This window comes from Myxocyprinus asiaticus, chromosome 20, assembly GCF_019703515.2.
Source record: "Myxocyprinus asiaticus isolate MX2 ecotype Aquarium Trade chromosome 20, UBuf_Myxa_2, whole genome shotgun sequence".
Lineage (NCBI taxonomy): Eukaryota > Metazoa > Chordata > Actinopteri > Cypriniformes > Catostomidae > Myxocyprinus > Myxocyprinus asiaticus.
Window position 1 is genome coordinate 42,684,372 of NC_059363.1, and position 25,354 is coordinate 42,709,725.

At 37.6% G+C, this 25,354-nt stretch overlaps 1 protein-coding gene across 2 annotated transcripts in view; it reads right to left on the reverse strand.

Moving 5' to 3' along the window:
* tfb1m (transcription factor B1, mitochondrial) overlaps window positions 1-25,354 on the reverse strand; it is a 61,404-nt gene that overhangs the window by 25,462 nt on the left and 10,588 nt on the right. The gene's annotated exons all lie outside the window — the stretch shown is intronic.

Below are 25,354 nucleotides of genomic sequence, written 5' to 3' on the forward strand. Positions count from 1 at the left end.
CTCTATTGGATGGTGAAGAAGTGTTTTCTGAGTGCTGTTTCAGACTCTAAAATTTCAACAGAAAACGTTTTTCAAGAAATGTGCAATATATATATATATATATATATATATATATATATATATATATATATATATATATATATATATATATATATACGCACACTACCGGTCAATATTTTTGAAACTCCTCATTCGTTATTATAATTTTTTTTCTTCACATTTTAGAATAAAAGTCATCAAAACTGTGGAATAACATAAATGGAACTTTGGGAATTATGTTGTGACTAAACAAAATCCAAAATAAATCAAAACTGTGTTATATTTTAGCATCTTCAAAGTAGTCACCCTTTGCCTAGAATTTGCAGACATGTACTCTTGACATTTTCTCAACCAACTTCTTGAGGTATCACACTGGGATGATTTTTAAACAGTATTGAAGGAGTTCCCATCTATGTTGGGCACTTATTGGCTGCTTTTCTTTATTATTTGGTCTAAGTCATCAATTTCAAAAACTTTTTTTTTATTTTTATTAAATTTTAGATTTATAATGAAATAAATTAATATGGTGGCACAATTATATTTTTGTCTACAAAACTAATTTAAAACATTTAAGAATACGCCTTCAGATCAAAAGATTTTTAAGATTATGTGAAACATTTCAGTCAAGTGTTTCAAAACTTTTGACCGGTAGAGAGAGTGTGTGTGTGTGTGTGTGTGTGTGTGTGTGTGTGTGTGTGTGTGTGTGTATATATATATATATATATATATATATATATATATATATATATATATATATATATATATATATATATATATACTGTGCAAAAGTGTTAGGCACATAAGATGGTTATTTATATCTTCATCTTTAGTGTGTCAATAGGAAATACAAATTTTAGACTCTCAAACATTCCTTTGCAAATATAAAATAACAGAAAAGAAAAACAGAGAATCCTGCAACAGAAGGCATGACCCCAACAGAGACCCCACTGAATATTGAGTCAGTCTGGGATTACAAGAAGAGACAGAAGCAATTGAGACAACCTAAACAGACAGAAGAACTGGTGAAATCCAAGAAGCTTGGAACATCCTATCTGCCAACAACCAAGAAAAACTGTGTCCAGGAGTACCTAGAAGAACTGGTGCTGTTTTAAAGGCAAAGGTGGTCACATCGAATATTAATTTAGCTTTTTTATGTTTACTGGACTTTGTATGACATTAACTGATCAATGAAAACTATTTATGGCATTATTTTTGAAGACATCCTCACTATGCAACATTTTTCACAAGTGCATAAAAACTTTTGCACAGTACTGTATATACACCGATCAGCCACAACATTAAATGCAGATACAGATCAAGAGCTTCAGTTAATGTTCACATCAACCATCAGAATGGGGGGAAAATGTGATTTTAGTGATTTGGACCGTGGCATGATTGTTGGTCCAGACGGGCTTGTTTGAGTATTTCTGTAACTGCTGATCTCCTGGGATTTTCACACACAACAGTCTCTAGAATTTACTCCGAATGGTGCCAAAAACAAAAAAACATCCAGTGAGCGGCAGTTCTGTGGATGGAAACGCCTTGTTGATGAGAGAGGTCAACAGAGAATGGCCAGACTGGTTCGAACTGACAAAGTCTACGGTAACTCAGATAACCGCTCTGTACAATTGTGGTGAGAAGAATATAATCTCAGAATGCTATCCTGAGATGCAGGTTGACGCTGTTTTGGTGGCATGAGGGGGACCTACACAATATTAGGCAGGTGGTTTTAATGTTGTGGCTGATTGGTGTCTATATATCACCTTTAGTTTAGGTTTAATGAGGAATAAGGTTTATTATTATTCAAAACAAATAAAGTTGGAGATACGATATATGTGGTGTGACAGGGCATATTTCCATATAGTTGTATTTTTGTTTGCATGCCCTCGCTTCAATTTAGAACACTTAATTATCTAATCAAAATAACAAAATATGCACTGACGAGAGGGTAAAAATATGGATCAATATAATCAATGATAAAAGATTTAGATACAGCAAATCCCCACAAGGTGTCAGTGATTGTTTTTATTTCACCGATTAATCTGTAAAACCAGAATATCGGTCTTCCTCTAATTTGCTGTACTGCCTTTAAAGCTGAAGTGTGTAATTTCTGTGCAACAAGTGTCACCACACAGAATTGCAAAAATAATGACGTTTTCAAACAGGTTCCCAAATGCTGCCTTCGTTTGCCATTGATCAAAAATCAATCTTGCCCTTAAAGTCACGACATGTGTCAATGTTGCTGTGTCGGGTTGGTTGAGATGCTCAAAACAAACAGAGCAATGTTTCAATTGCACAACAGATCCAAAGTATTTATGCTTTTTTTATGCTAATCCATGTCTTCAGAAGCGATATGATAGGTGTGGGAGAGAAACAGATCAATATTTACTTCTATTTTTTTACTATATTGCCCTATCCCAGATGGCACCCTAAGCCCTTGCGGTCTTCCTCTGAGTCCAGACTTTGGTGATGTAAGTGACTGCAGACAGATGGGATGCTAGTCAGCAAGTCCATGAGGGTGCATGAGTGATAAAAGTGTGCATTTGGGACAGAGTTCAAGACTTTAATCAGATGAAACAGTTTTATACATTGTTTTTTGTATACATGCAGTTTTACAAATTAGTATTTGAAAAGTCATGGCATTGATAGATAGGGTAAAGGAACACACTTTAACTCTTGGATAGCTAAATTTTCATCAAGAAACTCTGAAAAACAAAGCGCACATATGACAACAACAAAACCCCATCGTTTTAAATATTTAGAGAACAAATAAACTCGATCTCATTAAAATCTTCTTTGAAACAACAATAACAAAGGTTTAGTGTTAGGTTACTTACATTTATGAACATCCCCAAGAAAAACTATTAAATAAAAAGTGAATAGAAGTAATTCCATATCTCTGGAAAACTAAATAAAACGAAATAAAGTTTTGAACCAGTTATCCACATCAGACTAAAATGTGATACCACAGTATATACACAAGAAAAGCTAGTGATCCGCCATTGACAATCAGTAAAAAAGGATTATTAATATCAATATTTAATCCGCGATTGACATCGCCTCGTCCGCCATGATTTGTTCTCCAGCTAGGAATCTCCAGTCCGCTGTGATTGGTCGAGAGGATCAGCAGCGGGGAGTGTTGTGTAGTAGTCCACTGTGGAACTCGTACTGATGTGGGCTCAGCCGTAGGGGTGCATGGTGCAAAGGGGGCGCTTGTGAGCACCCCTCAGAGTGCTAAAATGTCAAATGGCACACCCTACGGTCTCACGGACTCTGCAGGAATGCGTAAATGAAGGGCACGAGACTGCAAGTCCACATCAAGTGTGCCATTTGGGACAGGGCCTATAAATCTCCCCTTTCACTTTCACATTCCTCTCCATTTGTTTTTGGTGATTTGCATTCTTATGTACATATCGCACATGTACACCTACTGGGCAGTGTGAAGAATTTATATTAAAAAAGGACTTAAATATTGATCTGTTTTTCACCAACACCTATCACATGGCTTTTGAAGACATGGATTTAACCACTGGAGTTGGATGGATAACTTTTATGATGCCTTCATGTGCTTTTTAAGCTTCAAAGTTCTGGTCACCATTCACTTGCATCATATGGACCTACAGAGCTGAGATATTTTTCTAAAAATCTTCATTTATGTTCTGCAGAAGAAATTCATACACATCTGGGATGGCATGCAGTCGAGTAAATGATGAGAGAATTTTCATTTTTGGGTAAACTATCCCTTCAACCTAAAAATGGCCTAGTAATAATTGCCTCACCATTTTAAGTTAGGAGAAAGTATTAGTATTATTAATTAGGGATGTCCCGATATTACGCTCATGTACCCGTAAAAATGCTCCGATACCAAAAAAACGATACCATCTGATGTACAAATGTCATTACGTAAACATTCAGCCCACAAATTAAAATCACGTTATGTCCTAGTGAGATTTAACCGCAAAAGCTTCGATTTAATTAGATGAATATATAGTTTGCATGTAATTTAAATGTGAGTGCTTGTGAATGTGTGGAGACAGTGTTGTGCCGACGCCGGCTGCTCATTCCTTTTAATGCTCTTCCAAGGCTCATACAGGGAAAACACCGTCATGAGCATCGCATGCTCCGTTTGTAGCAGATGACAGTAAACAGAGCGTAAATTCATGTTGTAACACGAGGCACATACAGAGTGCATACTTATTTAATTAAATAGCAGCCTTTTGCGGTTTACTAATCATTTTGAGTCATGTAGCGACCAGCTTACCCAGAGTGGGAATCTGCCTTCATAAAGTCAGAGCTCTTTGGTTGAAACAATTCAGAAACACTTCAAAATAAAAGCTCCATCAAAATTAAAAGTCAATTTATAGGAAAAAAGTATGACAGAAATATATCACCACTGTAAAGTTATGTAATATTCACTTTAATACTACTACTACTACTACTAATAATAATAATAAATCAGTAGTAATTGTATTTTACTTAAACAGTATCTAACATCTGTGATGCTCTGTTATGCAGCACTTTATTAGACAAAATATAACTCCAATGTTGTACTAAATGAGATTTTTCACATTACAGTATTGAGAATTATGGACGGAAATTGTGTTTAATTTTCATGAAAAATTGTTACAATAAAAAAATAATAATAAAATATAAATAATCTAACCTGGCCCTAAAATGCTTAATTCTTTGTAAAATATAAATAATTATGTAAAACATTTTAATATTTTCATTTTGCTTTGATTTTTCAATGATTTGCTTTGATATTTGCATTGATCATGACGCAATATAACGTAACCGTCATTAATCTACTTGCAGTTTTTTTTGGCCAACATATTTTGCTTGGCTCTAAAACGGAATTTTATACCATCTCATTATGGTCTATTGCATCCATTCTGACAAGAAGATTCACATGACCTTGATTAGGGGGATCTGGTCTTGATTATGCAACAGCTTGGGTAAAAACTGTGTTTCACATGTGGAAGCTCTAATGAGATCAAATCTTGTGTGTATTTAACCTAAATTCACTTCAAAGGTCTTTGCCCTGCACTGTGGTAATGACCGAGCCATTGCTTGGGGCTCAGATGTTTAAAAAAAAAAAAAAAAAACACACACACACACACACACACACACACACACACACACACACACACACAAACCACAGGACTATTAGGCAGAGAGTTTATTTGCAGCTTTTATGCATCCATATACAGTGCATCCGGAAAGTATTCACAGCTCTTCACTTTTTCCACATTTTGTTATGTTACAGCCTTATTCCAAAATGGATTAAATTAATTATTTTCCTCAAAATTCTACAAACAATACCCCATAATGACAACGTGAAAGAAGTTTGTTTGAAATCTTTGCAAATTTATAAAAAACAAAAAAACAAAAACAAAAACAAAAAAAAAATATCACATGTACATAAGTATTCACAGCCTTTGCCATGACACTCAAAATTGAGCTCAGGTGCATCCTGTTTCCACTGATCATACTTGAGATGTTTCTACAACTTGACTGGAGTCCACCTGTGGTAAATTCAGTTGATTGGACATGATTTGGAAAGGCACACACCTGTCTATATAAGGTCCCACAGTTAACAGTGCATGTCAGAGCACAAACCAAGCCATGAAGTCCAAGGAATTGCCTGTAGACCTCCGAGACAGGATTGTATCGAGGCACAGATCTGGGGAAGGGTACAGAAAAATTTCTGCAGCACTGAAGGTCCCAATGAGCACAGTGGCCTCCATCATCCGTAAATGGAAGAAGTTTGGAACCACCAGGACTCTTCCTAGAGCTGGCCGCCTGGCCAAACTGAGCGATCGGGAAAGAAGGGCCTTAGACAGGGAGGTGACCAAGAACCCGATGGTCACTCTGACAGAGCTCCAGCATTTCTCTGTGGAGAGAGGAGAAACTTCCAGAAGAACAACCATCTCTGCAGCACTCCACCAATCAGGCCTGTATGGTAGAGTGGCCAGACGGAAGCCACTCCTCAGTAAAAGGCACATGACAGCCTGCCTGGAGTTTGCCAAAAGGCACCTGAAGGACTCTCAGACCATGAGAAACAAAGGTTGAACTCTTTGGCCTGAATGGCAAGTGTCATGTCTGGAGGAAACCAGGCACCGCTCATCACCTGGCCAATACCATCCCTACAGTGAAGCATGGTGGTGGCAGCATCATGCTGTGGAGATGTTTTTCAGCGGCAGGAACTGGGAGACTAGTCAGGATCAAGGGAAAGATGAATGCAGCAATGTACAGAGACATCCTTGATGAAAACCTGCTCCAGAGTGCTCTGGACCTCAGACTGGGGCGAAGGTTCATCTTCCAACAGGACAACGACCCTAAGCACACAGCCAAGATAACAAAGGAGTGGCTACGGGACAACTCTGTGAATGTCCTTGAGTGGCCCAGCTAGAGCCCAGACTTGAACCCGATTGAACATCTCTGGAGAGATCTGAAAATTGCTGTGCACCAACGCTCCCCATCCAACCTGATGGAGCTTGAGAGGTCCTGCAAAGAAGAATGGGAGAAACTGCCCAAAAACAGGTGTGCCAAGCTTGTAGCATCATACTCAAAAAGACCTGAGGCTGTAATTGGTGCTAAAGGTGCTTCAACAAAGTATTGAGCAAAGGCTGTGAATACTTATGTACATGTGATTTTCTTTTTCCCGTTTTTTATTTTTAATAAATTTGCAAAGATTTCAAACAAACTTCTTTCACGTTGTCATTATGGGGTATTGTTTGTAAAATTTTGAGGAAAATAATGAATTTAATCCATTTTTAATTCATTATTAAAAATCCAATAAGGCTGTAACATAACAAAATGTGGAAAAAGTGAAGTGCTGTGAATACTTTCCGGATGCACTTTAGTTGTACAAACCCTGGATCCTAACTACAATATTCTGTGGAACTGTACACAAGGGCCAAAAAAGTCTGGGATGTGCCAGAGTAAAAAGGGGTCAATTCTAAATATAAATTTGTGTCTGTCATATATTATATTGTATGCAGTATACTATATTATCTAAAATACATATTTTGTCTATTCTTTATATATACACTGGCAGCCAAAAGTTTGGAATAATGTACAGATTTTGCTCTTATGGAAAGAAATTGGTACTTTTATTCACCAAAGTGGCATTCAACTGATAACAATGTATAGTCAGGACATTAATAATGTGAAAAATTACTATTACAAAAAAAAAAAAAAAAAAAACGTTCCTGTAGCACTTGCCATAGATGTGGCTGTCTTGTCGGACACTTCTCACGTACCTTACAGTCTAGCTGATCCCATAAAAGCTCTTTTCCAATTATCTGTTGTCCAATGTCTGTGTTTCTTTGTCCACTCTAACCTTTCTTTTTGATTTTCTGTTTCAAAAGTGGCTTTTTCTCTTTACTGCTGTACATTAAACTGGTGTTGAGCGAGTAGAATTCAATGAAGCTGTCAGCTGAGGACATGTGAGGCGTCTATTTCTCAAACTAGAGACTCTGATGTACTTATCCTTTTTCAAATAGTGATGATGCAGTATTTTACATCAGTAATGTCCTGACTATACTTCGTGATCAGTTGAATGCCACTTTGGTGAATTAAAGTACCAATTTCCTTCTGAAACAGAAAAATCTGTACATTATTCCAAACTTTTGGCTGCCAGTGTATATATACAGTACTGTGCAAAAATCTTAGGCACATAAGATGTTTCACAAAAACATTTGTCTTAAGATGGTTATTTATATCTGCTACTTTAGTGTGTCAATAGGAAATATACATTTTATACTCCCAAACATTCCTTTTGCAAATAGAATAGAATAGAAAAACAGGGAGCCCTGCAACAGATGGCATGGCCCTCACAGAGCCCCCCACCGAATATCAGGTCAGTCTGGGATTACATGAAGAGACAGAAGTATTTGAGACTAAATAAATAAAAGAACTGTGGCGAATTCTCCAAAAAGCTTGGAACATCCTATCTGCCAACAACCAAGAAAAACCAGGTGTAGGAGAATTGGTGATGTTTTGAAGGCAAAAGTGTTCACACCATTTTGATTTAGCTCTTTTTATGTTTACTGGACTTTGTATGGCATTAATTGATTAATGAAAACTATTTATGTAATTATTTCTTTAAGAAATCCTCACTTTGAAAGTTTTTCACAAGTGCCTAAAACTTTTGCACAGTACTGTGTGTGTGTGTGTATATATATATATATATATATAACACACACACACACACACAATCATTTACAACATTAAAACCACTTGCCTAATATCGTGTAGGTCCCATTGTGCCGCCAAAACAGCTCTGATCTGTCGAGTCATGGACTCCACAAGACCTCTGAAGGTGCCCTGTGGCATCTGGCACCAAGATGTTAGCAGCAGGTCCTTTAAATCCTGTAAGTTGTGAGGTGGGGCATCCATGGATCAGACTTGTTGGTCCAGCACATCCCATAGATGCTCAGTCGGATTGAGATCTGGGGAATTTGGAGGCCAAGTCAACACCTTGAACTCCTTGTCATGTTCCTCAAACTATTCATAAAATTGTTTGGCGTGTGACAGGGTGCAATATCCTGCTGGAGGAGGCCACTGCCATCAGGGAATACCGTTGCCATGTAGGGGTGTACGTGGTCTGCAACAATCTTTAGGTGGTACATGTAAAATAACATCCACATGAATTCCAGGACCCAAGGTTTCCCAGTGAACATTGCCCAGAGCATCACACTGCCTCCGCCGACCTGCCTTCTTCCCATGGTGCATCCTGTTGCCATCTCTTCTCCAGGTAAACAATGCACACGCACCCGGCCGTCCACATGATCTAAAAGAAAACGTGATTCATCAGACCAGGCCACCTTCTTCCATTGCTCCATGGTCCAGCGATGAACTCTGTGTTCTCACACCTTTCTACCATGGCCAGCATTACATTTTTCAGCAATTTGTGCTACAGTAGTTCTTCTGTGGTATCGGACCAGGCGGGCTAGCCTTCGCTCCCCACGTGCATCAGTGAGCCTTGGGCGCCCATGACCCTGTCGCCGGTTCACCGGTTGTCCTTCCTTAGACCACTTTTGGTAGGTATTAACCACTGCATACTGGGAACACCCCACAAGACCTGCCATTTTGGAGATGCTGTGACCCCAGTCGTCTAGCCATCACAATTTGGCCCTTGTCAAAGTCACTCAGATCCTTACACTTGCCCATTTTTCCTGTTTCCAACACATGAAATTCAAGAACTGACTGTTCACTTGCTGCCTAATATATCCCACCCCTGGACAGGTGCCATTGTAACAAGATAATAAATGTTATTCACTTCACCTGTCAGTGGTTTTAATGTTGTGGCTGATCAGTGTGTATGTATGTACACTGAACAAAATTATAAACGCAACACTTTTGTTTTTGCCCCCATTTTTCATGAGCTGAACTCAAAGATCTAAGACTTTTTCTATCTACACAGAAGGCCTATTTCTCTCAAATATTGTTCACAAATCTGTCTAAATCTGTGTTAGTGAGCACTTCTCCTTTGCCGAGATACTCCATCCACCTCACAGGTGTGGCATATCAAGATGCTGATTAGACAGCATGATTATTGCACAGGTGTGCCTTAGGCTGGCCACAATAAAAGGCCACTCTAAAATGTGCAGTTTTATCACACAGCACAATGCCACAGATGTCGCAAGTTTTGAGGGAGCGTGCAATTGGCATGCTGACTGCAGGAATGTCCACCAGAGCTGTTGCCCGTGAATTGAATGTTCATTTCTCTACCATAAGCCGTCTCCAAAGGCGTTTCAGAGAATTTGGCAGTACATCCAACCGGCCTCACAACTGCAGACCACGTGTAACCACACCAGCCCAGGACCTCCACATCCAGCATCTTCACCTCCAAGATTGTCTGAGACCAGCCACCCGGACAGCTGCTGCAACAATCGGTTTGCATAACCAAAGAATTTCTGCACAAACTGTCAGAAACAGTCTCAGGGAAGCTCATCTGCATGCTCGTCGTCCTCATCGGGGTCTCGACCTGACTGCAGTTTGTCGTCGTAACCGACTTGAGTGGGCAAATGCCTGTTTTCACTGTACAGGGCAGATGGCAGACAGCGTGTATGGCGTCGTGTGGGTGAGTGGTTTGCTGATGTCAACGTTGTGGATCGAGTGGCCCATGGTGGCGGTGGGGTTATGGTATGGGCAGGCGTATGTTATGGACAACGAACACAGGTGCATTTTATTGATGGCATTTTGAATGCACAGAGATACCGTGACGAGATCCTGAGGCCCATTGTTGTGCCATTCATCCACGACCATCACCTCATGTTGCAGCATGATAATGCACGGCCCCATGTAGCAAGGATCTGTACACAATTCCTGGAAGCTGAAAACATCCCAGTTCTTGCATGGCCAGCATACTCACCGGACATGTCACCCATTGAGCATGTTTGGGATGCTCTGGATCGGCGTATACGACAGCATGTTCCAGTTCCTGCCAATATCCAGCAACATCGCACAGCAATTGAAGAGGAGTGGACCAACATTCCACAGGCCACAATCAACAACCTGATCAACTCTATGCGAAGGAGATGTGTTGCATTGCGTGAGGCAAATGGTGGTCACACCAGACACTGACTGGTTTTCGGACCCCCCCGGACCCCCCAATACAGTAAAACTGCACATTTTAGAGTGGCCTTTTATTGTGGCCAGCCTAAGGCACACCTGTGCAATAATCATGCTGTCTAATCAGCATCTTGATATGCCACACCTGTGAGGTGGATGGAGTATCTCGGCAAAGGAGAAGTGCTCACTAACACAGATTTAGACAGATTTGTGAACAATATTTGAGAGAAATAGGCCTTTTGTGTAGATAGAAAAAGTCTTAGATCTTTGAGTTCAGCTCATGAAAAATGGGGGCAAAAACAAAAGTGTTGCATTTATAATTTTGTTCAGTGTATGTATGTATGTACACTGGCGGCCAAAAGTTTGTGGCCAGATAATGTACAGATTTTGCTGTTTTGGAAGGAAACTGGTACTTTAATTCATCGATGTGGCATTCAACTAATCACAAATTATAGTCAGGACATTACTGATGTAAAAAGACAGCACCATCACTATTTGAAAAAAGTAATTTTTGATCAAATCTAGACAGGCCCCATTTCCAGCAGCCATCACTCCAACACCTTATCCTTGAGTAATCATGCTAAATTGCTAATTTGGTACTAGAAAATCACCATTATATCAAACACAGTTGAAAGCTATTTGATTTGTTAAATGAAGCTTAACATTGTGTTTGTTTTTGAGTTGCCACAGTATGCAATAGACTGGCATGTCTTAAGGTAAATATTAGGTCAAAAATGGCAAAAAAGAAACCGCTTTCTCTAGAAACACGTCAGTCAATCATTGTTTTGAGGAATGAAGGCTATACAATGCTTGAAATTGCCAAAAAACTGAAGATTTCATACAAAGGTGTACACTACAGTCTTCAAAGACAAAGGACAACTGGCTCTAACAAGGACAGAAAGAGATGTGGAAGGCCAGATGTACAACTAAACAAGAGGATAAGTACATCAGAGTCTCTAGTTTGAGAAATAGACACCTCACATGTCCTCAACTGACAGCTTCATTGAATTCTACTCGCTCAACACCAGTTTCATGTACAACAGTAAAGAGAAGACTCGGGGGTACAGGCTTTATGGGAAGAATTGCAAAGAAAAAGCCACTTTTGAAACAGAAAAACAAAAAGAAAAGGTTAGAGTGGGCAAAGAAACAGACACTGAACAGATAATTGGAAAAGAGAGTTTTGGATCTAAACCACATTGAACTTTTGTGGGATCAGCTAGACTGTAAGGTGCGCGAGACGTGACAAGACAGCCACACCTATGGCAAGTTATACAGGAAGCGTGGGGTGAAATGTCACTTGAGTATCTGGACAAACTGACAGCTAGAATGCCAAGGATCTGCAAAGCTATCAAATCTGCACATTATTCCAAACTTTTGGCCACCATTGTATATTAGTTATCATAATGTACTATTATTAAAAAGACAATGTTGTTTCCCCAGTTTGTGCATTAACCATGTTACTATCATATATTCCCCCCTTTTAAAGCATTGAACTATTTCATCCATCAAAGATATAGTGATAATTAGTGATCGACCGATATGGGTTTTTTAATGGTTGATGCCGATATCCAGAGAGCAGGGTGCCCAACAGGCCAATACAATGCCGATATATCACATAATTTAATATAGTAAATAACATAAACATAAAAATAGCTGAAATCTTAATTAGCACTATATTTACTCAGTTTCATATTAAACTTTAACTTATAATAATAATATAATAATGCGCATAATCGCATTTTCTCAAAAAATACCGAATCAAACCAACTGCACATACAGTGCACAGCGAATATGACACTTACAGCAACCATGAAGCGCTTTTACTTTGAAGTTGCACTCATGTGCTCATGCGGATTCAGCACAAGCAGCAGCAATCTACTGAGATTTTAAATGGCCTGGATCAGCAGCTTGGATTGTCACGGAGTGACCATCATGATTTGTGAATCAGAGGAACTTTTGATCCTGATCCTTAAGTTTTGATTCTGGCTGATAGAATACGTGCTTCAGAGGAAGATATTAGATCAGCGCTCGATGGGAAGAAAACGCTGGATTTTCATGAGGTTCGTATTACATCTGTTTAAACGAGATATCTGCATATTTGCAGACAGTATATAATAGAAGTTTTATTGATATTTGCCTTTTATCATTAGAAAATTAACAGGGAACTGTTGAGGAGAGACTGTTAGAATACGTGCTTCAGAGGAAGATATATGAGCGCTCCACAGGATGCTGGATCTGCTGAAGTTGTGTGAGGTTAGTTTATTACATCTGTTTAAACGAGATATGCGCATATTTGCAGATGGTATATTATATTAGTTTTTATTGATATTTGCCTTTTTATCATTAGATAAGACAGTTAAAAGTTACAGGAAATTGTTGAGGAGAGAGAGGGAGAATGAAACAGGGAGCACTTTAACATTAAGAGCTCAAATGCATCTGCCGCGGTCCTGATATGTGGACTGTTTAAATGACACTGTGTTGCACACCGGTCTATTATTGTAGTAACACGATGGCACGTAACAACAAAACGAACCGTGACTGGTTGTTTACATGTCTCAGTTGCTTCACATGCAAGCAGGTGATTCTTAGCACCCTCAAGAAACAAATCGGCCAGGGGGCCTGGGTAGCTCAGCGAGTATTGACCTGACTACCACCCCTGGAGTCACATGTTCGAATCCAGGGCGTGCTGAGTGACTCCAGCCAGGTCTCCTAAGCAACCAAATTGGCCCGGTTGCAAAGGAGTCACATGGGGTAACCTCCTCATCGCGATGAGTTTTGCGTGGATCGCGGAGAGTAGCATGAGCCTCCACATGCGGAGTCTCCGTGGTGTCATGCACAACGAGCCACATGATAAAATGCACGGATTGACGGTCTTAGAAGCCAGAAGCTGCCCAGATTGAGGTGAGTAACCGCGCCACCACAAGGACCTACTAAGTAGTGGGAATTGGGCCTTCCAAATTGGGAGAAAAGGGGATAAAAAAAAAAGAAACAAATCGGGCAAACGTAAAAGTCTATCAGCCGATGCGATAATGAAAAAATTCAGAATATCGGCCGTTTCATCAGCCTCTGCAATATATCGGTCAGCCACTAATGATAATATCATCCTTTAAAGAAGTGAACTCTTTTCCTCTTTTTTTCACTCTATCTTATGGTAACACTTTACAATATGTTACAATGTGTTTGTTAACATTAGTTAAGTTCATTAGTTAACATGAAAAGTTCAGTCAATAATACTTTCACAGCATTCATTATTCTTGACTAATGTAAATTTCTACATATATTAAAACATGTTTTTATATCAAAAGTTGTATCACTCTAAAAAATGTATGGAATTTTAATAGTAAAGGAGTGTAAAAATGCTACAGTGAAAAAATCTTTAATTGGTTAACGGGTAGTTACCATAACACACAGTATAAGGTAGAAAATTATAATATATTAAACTATACATGACAATACTTGCAATTGTACAGTAAAAAATAAATAAATAAATCATTTTTTAGATGTAAAAAGCATGATTTTACACTGAAAATAATTTGGAGTGGAGTTTACCTTAAAAAAAACCTAGGAAACAATTTCCACTTGGAAATTGCTAGTAAATCTAACAGACCATATTTTCAAGTAAAGGCTTCACACAATTCCCAAAAATCCCTGTGTGACTAATCACATTTCATTATATTTCATGGGAATAGTTATGTTTCTTCTTATTTTTATTATCAGTTATGTACATTGGGGTGTTCTGTTTAAATTTTATGTAGTTTAGTTTGTTAATTGTTTAAGTGTCACATGTGCTACTCTGTTGGTGTTTTGTGTTTGTGTGAGTAACTGTCTCTACATGTGTATTAATTATTGCTCCTGGAAGGGTCATTCTTGATGAACTTTAAGTCATCATGTGGCTTTTTGTAGTTACTACTGTCATTAGCAATACCTAAAGTGAAAAAACACTTTGATAGTTCCAGTAGGATAGTATATATTAAGTTTATATGTTTATCATAAATTTGACATATTTTTTTACAGTATACAATGTACAAGTACATTAACATTTGTTAATGCAATATGAACTAACATGAACAAACAATGACATTATTGTTTTTTGATAAATTAATATTAACCAAGATTAACAAATGCTGTGAAAAATCATTGTTCATTGTTAGTTCATGATACCTACGGCATCAACTAATGTTAATATCTACTTGAAAAGTAGATATAAATATCAGCTTTAAATTCTCTAAGAACCACCTTGTAGTTTTACAACCTTGAACACAAGGCTAGTTGTCAAATTGCACTGTTAAACTGTCAACCTTGTCACTTTTCTGAAGACATAGTTATGTCCTAACATATGTTACAGTTTATTAATATAGCTTGAGATGGCACAGTGTAATTTATTAACATTTAAACACACTATTTGTCTTTCAAATCTAACAAGAATATATTTAAAATCATCTAATCAAACTGGAAAAAGGCACCCGTTTCAGAGCATGACAAAAAGAAGTCCATGATTTGTCTATGTGCAAATATGAAGTGCTGATTGAATCGTTTGTGTCATGTAACACCAGTTAAACTGATTGAAAACATCAGTGTTAAACGTCATCAGCCATCAAAATCCCATCAGCTGTAATGATATGCCACAATGCAAGTCCAAGGGCAATCAATCAGCTCACAGGCAGTAGCCTGCAGTTACTGGCAAACATTATTATTATTATTATTATTATTTTTGTGGCCAGTGTGTTCTCTTGGTGAAATGAGCAATGTGGAAGATGTAATATGATTGTCAGACAGTGTGAATGACCTTGCCCTGCTGGATACACTCCAGGGTCTGTACGCACACTCTGCACCATGAGCACAATGGAATAATGATACAGCCTTTGCCTGGTGCGCTGTGAACTGCTGAGACAGGCGGTACAGAATACTAAGATAAAAGAGTCTGTATGAAAATAATACCATCCAGCTCACAGATTTAGATATTTTCAGCCCATACAAAACACGTAGTGTTATGGGGGATTTTTACACTGTATCTAAAATGAGGATCATAGTAACTATCCATAAACAAGGTTTAAGAGCATTTGAACTACTTGTATGATATTTCAAGCTTTTGGACTTGTTTGTAATGTTATGTACACATACAGGATGTTTTGGTTTACACAGATACTAGCTTCTCATGCTGTTCATGAGATGGCAAAAGGTCTTAAAGGAATAGTTCATCCAAAAATGAAAATTCTCTCCTCATTTACTGCTTATCCTCATGCCATCCCAGATGTGTTTGACTTTCTTTCTTCTGCAGAAAACAAATTCATATTTTTAGAAGAATATTTCAGCTATGTTGGTCTATACAATTCAAGTGAATGGTGGCCCGACCTTTGAAGCTCAAAAAGCATATAAAGGCAGAATAAAAGTAATCCATATGACTCCAGTGGTTTAATCCTCGTCTTCAGAAGCGATAGGTGTGGGTGAGAAACAGATCAACATTTAAGTCCTTTTTTATTATAAATCTCCACCTTTTACCAGCCCCGACCAGTGGGTGGCGATATGCATGAAAAATGTGAATCACCATATACAAAAGAAGAATGTGGAAGAGAAAGTGGAGATTTATATGCAAAAAGGACATAAATATTGATCTGTTTCTCACCCACACCCATCATATCACTTCAGAAAATATGGATTTAACCACCGGAGTCTTATGGATTACTTTTATGATGCCTTTATGTGCTTTTTGGTGCTTCAAAGTTATGGTCACAATTCACTTGCATTGTATGGACCTACAGAGATGGGATATTTTTCTAAAACCTTTGTTTGTGCTCTGCAGAAGAGAGAAAGTCATACACAGTTGGGATGGCATGAGGGTGAGTAAAAGATGAGAGAATTTAAATTAGTTCATTTTTAACACTATGATTTTCCTTCAATAAGCTCCCTGAAGCCTTTTGAAAAAATATGAATGCCTCACAAACAACAGAGCAGTAGACAAATAATTAATCAAATTAATTAACTATGTGGGAGGTGTTTCAGCCCAAATTAGTGCTGTTGTTTGCTGTAGCACAAAAACAGCAGCAGATAACAACCAAACCTTTTTGATTGGAAGTGGAATTGTAAGTTTGTTCAAAACCAGTACCACTTTTCATTCACTTACATTAGTTAATGCATTACATATCATGAACAAACAATGAACAACATATTTTTTTACAGCATTTATTAATCTTTGTTCATGTTAGTTTACTGTAACTAATGTTAACATATACAACTTTCGATTTTAAAAATGTATTAATATATGTTGAAATTAACATTAAAAAGTGTTACCAAAAACAACTCAAAATTAATGAGCTTTGGACAAAATCCAAAATAGTTCTTCACTGTTTGTTTATTTTGCTCTCCACAAGGTGTTGCATCAAATTAAAATTGTAAATAATAGATATACAAAATGACACTAAGAAATGTGCATAAAATATTAAAGTTAATTAATATTACTATAATAATAACAACTATAAGAATGTGTTAATTAATAGTACTTTGTACTTACCTATGTAAATGCACAGTAACACAAACACTGTAAAATAATGTGTGACTGCATTTAATATTCAAATAGGGTATTTTTAAATTCAACCTTGGAGCCTTGACTGAGAGTAAGGCTGCTGGCTTTGAGACATTGAAATAACTTTCCTTTACTTCTGATACCTCATTTGACCCCATTTATGGAAATGGAGTGTTCCTGATACCAAATTTGCCCCCATTATTCAAAATGGGATTTTTCATTTTCTGTGATGGTCCCAGAAAGGGAGGAAAGAGATTAAAGATCATCAAAATGGATAGAAAAGACCTAATGGGGGAAAAAATTGCAGCCTTCTTAAAATATATCATATTGGATGATTGTTGAAATGACACACTTTTTCATGTCCAGCCAGCCACCGCATATAAAGTGGTGAATTGTCTAATTGTCAGTTTACATTACAAATGAATTCTTTGATAGTCAGAGTATAATGGAAGTGCAATCAGTACTTAAGCACATGTACTGTACACAGAAATGGCATTTTAAAGTTATACTATACGTAAGTTATAGCTTAACACTAAAGGTGTCAAGTGAACAGAACCAAAAGTCAAGGGAACGAATTAACACAAATCGTGTGAAGACAAAAGAGGTCTTGAAGGAAAGATTGAGAAAGTTAATAGATTGGAACTAATCTTGTTGATAAGGACAAAAACAAGGAACAGTTCACCCAAAAATTTAAATTCTGTCATTATTTATTCACCCTAATGTCACTCCAAACCCATATGACTTTCTTTCTTCCGTGTAACACAAAAGGTGAATTTTTAAAAAGTCTTCACATTAATAATGTAATATAATGTAAGTGAATAGTGACTCCTTACTGTCAAGCTCAAAAAATGACCAAAAATCCTCCCACTATATATACAAAATAAAAGTAATCTATACGACTCATGCACTATATTCCAACTCTACTGAAGCGATACAATCAATCTGTGCAATGAACAAAATGACATTTTATTCACTCTCAAATCAAATTATATAAATAATGCACTTAAATCAAATATGCCGACTAAGTCGATAACATCAAACCTCGTTGGTTTCATTGCATCTTGTGACCAAATGTGTGATGTTTTGACAGTTTTTTTTTGTGTGTGTGTGTTTTTAATCCTTTTTACAGTCCCTCCAGGATTTTGCGATCCAGCAACTGAAAGAATTAATGCAAACTCAACCACTCTCTGCCTTATTTGCTCATTTCTCTGCATAAACCATGAGTCTGAGGTAATCAGATCACTTTTCTCCATGTTTGACAGCGGCAAAATAAAGGCTTGAAAAGTTTGACACAGTGGAGACAACAAGTGCACAGCCGCTATTTTATCATCTTCACATAAGGTGGCCAACTGTCCCAAGGACGTCCCGTATTTTGGCCGAAATGATGACATCCCATAAGGCATGCCTATTGTCCTGTATTGTAAAGCCTAGATGCTCAAGGGGGATCCTATTCCATTCACTATCAAAATCCTTATCTAAACTCTCGTGGGACCACAGACGCACGTAGCCTTCATCAAAGCACTTCAGGAGCAGCTCTGAGTGCTGTGCGCAGTGCAGGTCGATGATGGTCAGAGTTCGTTTGGAGTGCTCACATAATGCACTGTTGCACCAGAAAATGAGAAACAAGAACATGGCGTTCATGTCATATATTCAGTTTAAATTAGTAAAATGTCATTCGAATTTAAAGTACTCAATATTTGCAGTAATCTCAAAAAATCAGAGTTAGATTAAATTATCACTATCAGGCGATGTAATAATCGCAACAGGTATATTTATTCAAATATCTGTGTTTTTAGTTTACAGTTTTAACCATACCAAAATTTACTTGGATTGTCTGAGGAAGAAAATGTAACCCTTGTTCACTCATCAAAAGTAAGTTTTAAATAATTTGAGAAAATTGAAAGATTGCCAAAACATCAAAATTACGTCATGCATTGGAGGTCTCTGTAGACATCTGCAGGAATAAAAATCATAAATTACATAAAATGACAACTATGGCCAGTAGATGGCTTCAGAGCTCCATGCATTGGCTGATTTCTATAAGCCAATGTTGTAACAAACTTAATTTCTAGATATTATTACAAGTTATGCAATGGATATATAATTATTTATACATTTATTTGTAAAATTGTAGCAGTTTTTTTAAAACACTTGTGTTGAAGGGTGAGATTTTGCAATGATGCCACAAATGCTTACAGTCAAACCTGACCATGGTGTGCAGCTCCCACACCCAAGCGTACACTCTCACAGTGGGGTCAGACTAAGACTGATTGATTTTTATTCAACAAAATAAAAAAATGCTCTGTTATAGTCTCATCCATTCATTTCATAGTGTGTACGTGTGTTTGGGTGTGTGTGTTTGTTCTGCATTGAGGATTTATTATAGTCTCACTTCTTCATTTCTGTGTTCTGCATTGTGACTGATTGATTTTTATTTGACAAAAAGAAAACTGCCCTGTCTAGTCTCACCCATATATTTCTTTTTGTGTGTGTGCGTGTTTGTGTACATGTGTGCATATGTAATTGTGTGTGTTTTGCATTGTGTCTGATTTATTGATTTTATTTGACAAAAAAAAAAAAAAAAATGCTATGTGTTATAGTCTCACCCTGTTCATTTCCTATGGCGGGTCAAATTTGACCTGAACATTATGAACAGGGGACCACCTAGACTCATCGAATCTACTCCAAGTTTTTGTGTGTGTGTTCAGGTGGCAAGTTTAGGAAAGTCACCAAGCCTTGTACCACTCAAATTGATAAAACCATTTTTGTTAAAAAAAAAAAAAAAATGATTTGGGTCAAAATTAAGGGTCTCCTACTGAACTCATATTAGATATATCAAGGGTTTCACCTCTTTAATTGTATGTTATTTTGCTAACTGCATATTCAGCTATTCTGCACTCAAATATTACAGGTAATTGCACTCATAGAGTCGTTGATACAAATTAAACAAGTATACTAACATTTTTGTGACTTTCACTGTTAAACAACACAAAAAATGCAGCAAATGGCATCTCAATATTTGAGGAAAAGCCACAGCAAGTTCAGTCATTTTGGGCCACAATAATCAAGAACAAGTGCAGCAAATTTCTTCAGTTTTTCGAGTTTGACAGAGAGTCATTATTCACTGCCTCACCATAAATTTTTTTTTTATAATCATCTAAAGATAATCATACAGGTTTGGAGTGACATTAAGGTGAGTAAATAATGACAGATCTATTTTTTTTAAGGGGGGGGGGACTATTCCTTTAATGTTAATTACATCTGTGTTTATTCACCTGTGTGAATTTGACGAGAAGTCATAAAGAGCACCTATTATGGTTTTTCAGATATTACCTTTCATGTAGTGTGTGATATAGCTGTTTGTGAATGTAAAAAAGTCTGCAAAGTTTCAAAAATCACAGTGCACGTCAAATGGAGTTATTGACTCCCAAATGAACGAACCGATTCTGAACACCTGAAACGAGTCGTTAGTAATTCCAGACTGACTTCCTGTACTAACCTACCTAATTTGGTAACAAAAAACCCACCACTGGTCTTCATTGGCTGCTCGCGAACAGCTTTGACCCGCCCTCAAACACTAGACACTAAGCTGTAGACCAATCACAACAGACTGGGACATCTGACCAATCAGAACAGAGTAGGCTCTCTGAAAGGAGGAGTTTAGAATTAATCCTTTGAACGGATCATTGAACGAGTCGTTTTTGACACTGGAGAAAAAAGGTAATGCTGCAATTTAATTTATGAGCAAATTAAAGTGTTTTTTGACCTTGGATGCATGTAAATCTATTGTATGAGACCTTTAAAACAAAATTAGGCATGTTTAAAAACCATAATAGGTGCTCTTTAATCAGTAAAAAAAATAAAAATAATTATGAGCTACACATATTGTGATGCCACTCAAATCTCTTTGTATTACAGTTATTTTGTTAAAGTAACTTTAGTAAGATTTCAGAACAAATGTCGAGGACAGTCAGGCTAAAATACCAAAAAGAGTTATCATATACTTGAAGTTGTAGGGCACATATTTATGGCTACTCAATCATTTTTCCCAACATTTTCACGTGAAAATGTCATCCACCCACACATAAATGTGTATGGTCATGTGAAAGATTGCAGAGAAATGGAGGTGCCAGCGCAGCCATTCCTCTCAATATCCAGACAAACATCTGCTTGAGGTACAATTTACTCTCTCCTCAGATCAATCTCTGTCAGGAGTGTATCCTCGAGCTGTCCGTCTATCCTCTGTTTGTGAGAAGGACACTGCAGTAGCAGCTGGCTGCATGTCTGTGACCATACACACATCAGCCCATGGGTAAGGGGGGAGGGACTACTGAACCTCTTCTGCATCTGATGACGGCGAGATGATAATTATATTAATTCAGTCACTCCAAAGACTGCAATTATTCTGGCGAATGGCACTGTGCCGCAGCAGACACAATGTGGGCGATGAGACGTGTTCATTTGATTTGAGTAGCAGCTGAATAAGACGAACAAGCCAGAATGGAGAACTGTTGTTTAAATATGTGACACTTTAGAATTTAGCAGTCATTGCGTGGGCAAGCGTGTGGTTTAAGCCATTTGATCAGCCAGGTGTGGGCGTCAAGTACGATCCGTGACAGAGGAGACCAAGTGCAGTACGGGCCCGAGGCCATACAACACGCGGCCAATCACCGTGGACACAAGCCTTCAAGGACAACCACAGTCACTCAATGTGACAGAAAAAAGTGCCTTGCAGCGGCCACACAAGACTGCCAGACAAAAAAAAAACAAGCCACATTTAATAAACATCCCTTGTGGCGTGCCGATATCAGCTCATGCTCATGATTATAAATAGAACGACTCTGTTCTATTCTCAAATGGTGCAGCTAATTTCCTCTGACCTCACCAAGGGGTTCTACAAGGAAATAGAACATAGTGAATTTATTAATCCCATCTATAGTGTGAATCTAGTGCAATGCAATTCGGGGTTGTTCTCGAAATACAGTGAATGAGTTAGCGCTAATTACCAGCTGCACAATATTCAGTTCTCTAATCCGTTTAATATGACAAGAGCATAACAGGAGACTGTGTATTATACACTATGTGTGGCAACTTCCTCTCAGATGGATATTCTCCCTAAACCTTCAATAAATCCTATTAACTTTGCACAGCATTCCGTTTTCTGTGTTCTCTGCACAAATTAACCCTTACTTCTTTCAGATATAGCCCTGCTGAGACATTGCATGGTACAATTGAAACTGTTGCATTTTTTATTTGATCATATTTATCATTTTATTATATTTTAATGACACAATTTGACATATTTCAGAGTGAAACAGCATATTCAACGAGATTAAAAATGTGGTGTGGGACTCGACTTCAACCATTGGAAATTGATTGGATTGTGAAAGTGCAACCTAGTTTCAAAGAATGAACATTACTATAACAAAAGTTTTGTAAACTGACTTCTAAGTTTCGTCTGAGTTTCCTGGTGAAATGAACACTAGAGGTGTACTACTACTGTGCATTTTATTCATTAGCTTTTGGCTTCCATGGTAGCTCACCTGATAGAGTGTTGGATTTTGGACTCTGAAGTACATGGTTTGAGACCAGTCGAGCATAAAAGCTGACACTTGAGATGAGAGTGTCATAGAAGCGACACAAGATGCCGTGGTTGCTTCAGAAAATCTGCTTTTCATTTCTCATTTTGTTTTTGGACACTATCGGTTAGCTTTAGCCGTTGGTTAAGGGTAGGGATGTCTGTTTTATTCACCTCTCATTTAATTTTAGATCACTGTTGGTTAGGTTTAGGTTAAAGTTTTAGGTTAGCGAGATTCGTTGTATTAAAGGGATAGTTCACCCAAAATGAAAATTCTCTCATTATTTACTCACCCTCGTGATATCCCAGGTGTGTATGACTTTCTTTCTTCACCAGAAAACATTTGAAGAAAAACAGAAAAATATCTTAGCTCAGTAGGTCCTTAAAATGCAAGTAAATGGAGATTTCTCTTTTGAGCTCCAAAAATCACAGACAGTCAGCATAAACGTCATCTATATGAATCCAGCGATTAAATTAATGTATTCTAAAGTGACACGATCACTTTTGGTGCGAAAAAATATCAATAATTAAATACTTTTTAACTATAATCCAAGGTGAGGGTAAGCTTCACGGGAGGGTGGAGTCCAAGTGGTCACCTTGCCATGGATACCGAGATAATCTCATGTTCTCCACTCGGTTGAGACATTCAGTATAAGCATACAAACGCACCATTGTGAGTAAAGAAACAGATAAAACAGATCTCAACCAAAACCAACCAAGCTACTTTACAGCGTTTCTCCTTCTCACTTATAAACAACGCTGCTCTTCCGGGTGTGACGTACATGCATCAGTTCTCGCATGTTTCAAATGCCAATGCGATTACGTCACACGCGCGTACCGATGCCAACCGGAAGCATGATTTAGAGTTAAAAAAGTACTTAAATATTTATCTTTTTCGCACCAAAAGCGATCGTGTCGCTTAAGAAGACATTCATTTAACAGCTGGTGTCGTATGGATGACATTTATGCTGACTGTCTGTGATTTTTGGAGCTTCAAAAGAGAAATCTCCATTCACTTTCATTTTAAGGACCTACAAAGCTACAATATTTTTGTATTTTTCTTCAAATGTGTTCTGGTGAAAAAAGAAAGTCATACACACCTAGCGAGTCATATGGCTTACTTTTATGCTACCTTTATGTCCTTTTTGAAGCTTAAACGTTTTGGACACCATTGACTTACATTGTATGAACAAAAACAAGTCATACATCCTTCAAATTATCTACGTTTGTGTTCTGCAGAGGAAAGAAAATCACACGAGTTTGACATGGCATGAGGGTGAGTAAATAATGAGAGAATTTTCAATTTTGGGTGAACTATCCCTTTAATTAAAACCTCCATCTAATATTCAACATAAAACCTAATCTGATTACGACACAATTTCACTCGCTTCCCTCAGTGAACCTGAGCAGCAAATAAACTGGCATATTCACTATATTAAATTATTAACCATTAACAGAGAATTCATAGCATTTAATTAAAGTGGAAACAGAGCACACAGATACTGTACATTAGAGAAAATTAATTTTCCCGCTTACAGGAAATATGTGCATATTACCTTTAAGACAAGCTATATCAGCGCTGCAGGGCCACTCAGTCGCTGTGGGAAGTACGCGCTGTGACGATTTTCATCAACTGCATGTTAGGTCCTACTTCAAATGTGAGCATGATAATAAGCAGTTATGTCTCTCTAAATACAAATTAGTATTCTGCACTTCCATAAGATGAATGTCTTCTCAATATCAGATACCTGAAGCAAACACTGGTGAAGTTTAGTGAATAATTATCATATAGCTGAGATTCAGGGCTGCAGGCTAAATGCTCACCATTTATTTTCAGTTTAGTCAATAAAGAAAATCTCTTCATATCTCAATATTAGATTTATCATGCCAGGTGAAAAGTGTAACTTAGAAAAGTGCTTTAAGGTTTGAATTTCTGAGGTATCACTTATGTCCATAGAACAAATGCTGCTGGATGAGTTGCGTGATAAATTTTAAAGAAATAGTTCACCCAAAAATGATAATTCTCTCATCATTTACTCACCCTCATGCCATCTCAAACTCGTGTGATTTTCTTTCCTCTGAAGAACACAAACGAAGGTCACTTGAAGGATGTATGACTTGTTTTTGTTCGTACAATGTAAGTCAATGGTGTCCATGTGATACTTTGAGGCTGCATGCGGTTGTCAGGTCCGCAATCTCGTATCATTATACATCAATAAGACGTTGCATTTTTCTTATTTCTTCTGTTTACCATCAACCTTTTGGCGACTGTGGTAGTTTAAAACTATACCCCCCCTCCCCCCACAGGCAAAATCCTCAACCTACAACTCTATCATTTTAACGTGAAAACTTGGCAACACGTTTGCGTAAAGCGCGTGGAAGTGTGTGAACGAGCTTCTCTCAATGCGCTAAGGAGAATGCCGATGTCAAGATTTATAGGAAATAAGGCCTCTCACCTAAAGCAATTGTATTTCTTCAGAAGACATGGATCAAACCATTGGATTACTTTTATGATGCCTTCATGGCTTGACAATTTTGGACCCCAATGACTTGACATTGTAAGTGCAAAAACACATCACACATCCTTCAAATTAGCATTGTTTATGTTCCACAAAAGAAAAAAGGGATGCAAATGG